Source organism: Lissotriton helveticus, chromosome 8 (assembly GCF_964261635.1).
Source record: "Lissotriton helveticus chromosome 8, aLisHel1.1, whole genome shotgun sequence".
In the NCBI taxonomy this organism is placed as follows: domain Eukaryota; kingdom Metazoa; phylum Chordata; class Amphibia; order Caudata; family Salamandridae; genus Lissotriton; species Lissotriton helveticus.
Genome location: NC_136069.1, coordinates 725,030,619 through 725,035,438, shown reverse-complemented (window position 1 = coordinate 725,035,438; position 4,820 = coordinate 725,030,619). Strand labels below are relative to the sequence as shown.

The window sequence follows — 4,820 nt, the reverse complement described above, 5'->3', positions numbered from 1 at the left end:
TCCCCTGTTCTGTACAATAAAATGAAAGTGTGTCCTCATGTAACGTAACTGGAAAATATGTAAAGCGCCCTGATACCTGATTCGGTTCGGGTCTAGTTCGCGCTATATAAAAAAAAAAACTCTGCATTGTCCTGCACCCTAGGGGTTGTATGATTTTATACCTGTGTCTCATCTCAAAACGAACATCTCAGTAGTCCCAAAGTCCTCTATACCTCCTCAGTAGTGTAGGATGTTTGTCCCTTAGCACCCTATTCTCAGTGTGCTGAATTCTAAAAGTGTTACCTCAAGAATACCAGGAAAGTTTTGACATGATCTAAACTTCCAGTGATCTCTAAGGTCATGAAAAACATGGCACTGGAGCCGCTATAACCACATATGGATAGCTGGAGCTGTTGGACATACAGGCTGAAACTTGGATATACCGGTCAAGCTGATTTGAAGTAAAAATGTGGGGCTTTTGACAGTTCTCACTTCAATATATTTGTCAACTGCCTTTGGTACACTAGATAACTATCTCCTTGCGGAAAGACTAGAATCACTCTTTGAACTCATGGGAATTGTCAAACTCTAAACTGAGTCATTTTTGCAGGACCAATGAAAACAAAAGGTGAGGAATTTGTATTCCACTCTCACCGAGATGCATAATCCCTCAGTGATTGGCATTCTACATTCTCCATCCTCCTGTTAAATGCTACCATTGCTTCTTGGCCTTTTTGACAAGATCAAGTGTAGTATCTGTTCTAATCATTTTAACAGTTATATGCTACCATTATTGCGGTTCATCAGAGCACGCAATTTTGATTTTCAGACATATGCACATAACGTTCCGCTAGTAGTATAGTTGAGAAGGATGGAGAGAGTAGAGGTGGTGCCTCAAAGACATAGGAGAAAGTTGTAAACAACTCATATGAACCCGTTATTGAATCTAAGACAGAAGAACTTTTGTCTCCACTCAAGTTGAGTTCAATTTGATTGGCCATAATCAATGAGTGTTGTCACAGGCAATTAAGAATGTTGGGGGTGCACATGAACAGACTTTTTCATCAGTTTTATCAAGTCTCTCGGAGCAAATTAAAAGTGACAGTTACCTACTATGATTGACCAAAACATCTGATGCCATATAGACCACTTGAAGGAGTACCTTGCTGAGAGCAATTGACTGCTCCAAGGTGAATGCAAATGTAATTTAGGTGGGTGTGAGATCACTCTGGACCGTTTCTTCCAATTCAGCTCTGGCCAACAGACCTTTTTAGGAGCCTGAGAGGAAAAGGGGATAACAACAATTTAAATTTCCAAGTACAGTGTGATCATTACAACCACACAATAAAAGTCTGAATCAGTAACTTCAATTTAAAAGATTTATTACAACTCAAAGCCAGACTAATATAAATCAATCTCAAGGACAAACTATAGAAATACAGGAGTATTAAAGGTAGACATAACCGGCGGACATTATTAGTCCTCAACAACAAAGAGCTTATAAGAATCTTAATTGCCACAATACCAACTATGAGGAAAATAACTTGATGGCTGGATGAATGAAATAGATACTTCCCCCCACACATGGAAAGGAATTGATTTTGCAAACAGCTCCAGGTTATGATACAGTGGCAGGAATCTAGAAAAGTGCTTGAAGAAACTTGCTGATAACATAGCTTACCATGGCCATGACTACAAATTTGCCATCATCGGAGCAAAAAAGTCTTACTTTCAGGATTGCAAACAAAATCAGAAAGGGCATCCAAGGAACTCTTCTAGATCTAGCTGTAAGTAATTTCATCACATCCTGCAACATCTCATTTGAGCCCCCTCTCAAAGGATAGGTGCAGAAATTGAATGGCGTCTGATAATTCCTTCAGTTCTCATAATGTTCCAACTAGTCTCAGAGGATACAGTCTCCAAGATCGTCCAGTGCCATAAAATATCAGCACTGCAAACATTACTAAACTGGTTCGGTTTCCATTACTATAACAATTTCAATTATCAAACCTTTAAAGTACATGCATCCTCAGGAACAGCATAAAACACATGGGGCCCGATTCACAAAGGTAAACTGAGACAAAAGTCTAACTTTACGACTTTTGGTATTCACAAAGGGCATTTACGTGTAGTAAAGTTAGACTTTTGTCTCAGTTTTGGTCTCAGTTAAACTTAAGAACAAAACTTAAGTTTAACTAAGACTAAAGTCTAACTTTACTACTCATAAATGCCATTCGTGAATACCGAAAATTGTAGTTAGAATTTCATCTCAGTTTACCTTTGTGAATCAGGCCCATGATAGTTTAAAGTCTTACCGTGATACCAAAGTTTTAAAACATGAAAAAGCCTATAAAATACATGAACTGTATTGGCATTAATATAGGAAGAGAAGATCCTTCCATGCACACCTGATGCGGCCACATTCAAAAGCAGCTCAATGTACCCGCTGTGCCATGGCTCAGTCAGATACAAATGATCAGAACTGTTGAACATCGCTGCCTGTATCTCAGGCCTAGTTCAGCAGAAAGTATAGCTCTCCAATTTTAACTCCCAACTAAATAAACACTAGAGATAGGTCTTGGGAACCTACAGGCCAATCATCAACATGTCAACTACTCCAAAACTCTTCAAATAGTGGTTGTTTGCCAACTCTCTGCGGACCAGGAATCAAGTAATCTCCTGAGTGAATCGCAATGTGGGTTTGCAAGTGCCTGTGCTGTGCCCCTGATCTGTGTACTAGAAAGCAGAGAAATCCAGAAGGTCTTTGTATCTGAGGTGCGCCCAGGAACTTGTGAATGGGTGCTACAATCTAGAAGCATGATGCTTTGGAGCCCCCTGACTGACTTTTCCCCAAGGACTATATTGCCTCAGGAGAATTCTTTTTTTCTTCTTATTTTTAGTACAAAGCCTGCAGTGCAGTCCCAGAGATCACTGAAAACCTCCTCCATTAAACATATTGCAACTCCACCGCTGCTATCAAACCATGCATTTGAACATTCAACATCAAACCAGTGAATACCATTCTGATAGTAATTGTGCTCCTTTTTGCCCTTCAAATATCACATTTCAGGGTGTGTGCTTCTCATGCTGATCAGAGCTCTCCCACAGAGCACACACACATATATCATACTTGAACTTCATCCAGTGCGAGCTTTTAACCATCATAACTTTACATTCTTGGACTTTGAGGGCCTGATTACTATATGGGTCGGATGAGCGTCTGACCAACACCATAGCAGAATGGAACCGCCCGACTATTAGTCGGTTGTTCCACCCACAGCATTAGGATACGACCACCCTCTTGGCAGTCGGAAACATCCATTTTCCTATTGCAGCTTGTGCGGTGGCCGGTAAAGGGCCGCTGCACCAGCTGCAACAGAAAAATGTATGTTTTCAAACATCTCTACACCATGCGGCAGGCACCGTGCAGTGCCTGCCACATGGTGCAAGGATGTCCCATGTCCCGTAGAAGAGGTCCAGGTGTGAAGGGGGCCCTACTAGGGGCCCTCAAAGGCGCTTTCTGCCTGCCTTTTCATGGCGAACGGGCCTCCATGAAAGAGCAGGTGGAAAGCAACATCGTAATCCTGACAGCAGAGTTGAGGCTGGCTCCACTGTCATTTTGGGATTACTATTCCTCCCGCAGCCATGACCAGCTCTGTGAGACCATCGGAAGCAGAGCGGAATTTCCTCCGTGTGTTTGCCTCCCACCACCAGTATCATTATACGCCGTCCGGACAGAAATCCATGATGTGGGGTGGAAAGCTTCTGACGTGCTGTTGGATAGCTTTCCACTCAACATCATAATTAAGGCCATCATTTGGTTTTTATTATTTTTGTAATTGAATTAAAAACCAGCACAATACTGTTGGATAAAGTGGCAGGGCCTGCTAAAGGTGTCCCTCATGACATTTTTGACTTAATTATGAGTCTGGCATACGGCCTGGCACAGCCAAACTCGTAATCAGAATCTTTGCTCAACTATCTGGTCCCTACTTCCCATGGTGTATCACTAAAGACATGCTGCCATTAGGCAGCTGGGCACACCTATCTTTTCGCTGCTTCCCATAGTGTGTCCCTGAAGACTTGTTGCCAATAGGCAGCTGTGCATACCTATCTTTTCACTGTTTCCCATGGTGTGTCCCTCAATATATGTTGCCACTCGACAACTGTGCACACCTGCTGCACATATTGTTTACCTTCGGTGTGTTCTACTTCTGCCCATACTGTACCCATTTATGTGAGGAAGGGTTGCACAACTGCCCAAGTTATATATTTTTGTGCAAGACCCTTGCACTGTTTCCTGCTTCTGAACTGCACCTATAAAATAATGGCGACAGAGTTTGCAATGATACAGCAAAGCAGTCTGCAACTGGCATGTGTGGAGTCAAAGCCATGCTCTAGCCCATATACTGCCAAATAATAAAATGAAGGCCTACAGAGGAGTACATTCAAAATACCCACCAAAATAGCTGGTGAAGTCGCTGGCAAAGACGCTGTGTTGTGCCCTGAACACAGAGCAATTCTCAGACGAAGCAAAGACAATGACCGAGACAACCAGATCGAAAAACAGAAACCCATTCACTATCAAGGAAAAGTGAAGCGATTTACAACCTCCGATCGGACGTGGAGACCCAGACTCAAGCAATGAGGGTGTTGCATGAAGAGGTTGACAATCCCACTTGATGCGACGAATGCTGTCTGATCAGCATCTGCTCTCAATGGTGGCAGAAGGGAGCACAAAGTACGATGTTGCTGTTTCTTAAACTACCACCGCCTTTCGACCCTTCTAGGAAGCAGAGCATCATTGCCAGGTGCGCTGCTTGGATCAAAACATTTGATGA

The 4,820-nt window shown here is 42.6% G+C and overlaps 1 pseudogene; it reads left to right on the top strand.

The window, feature by feature from the left end:
• Nucleotides 1-696: 696 nt before the first annotated feature.
• Nucleotides 697-827, top strand: LOC144774592 (U2 spliceosomal RNA; annotated as a pseudogene).
• The last annotated feature ends 3,993 nt before the right edge of the window (nucleotides 828-4,820 follow it).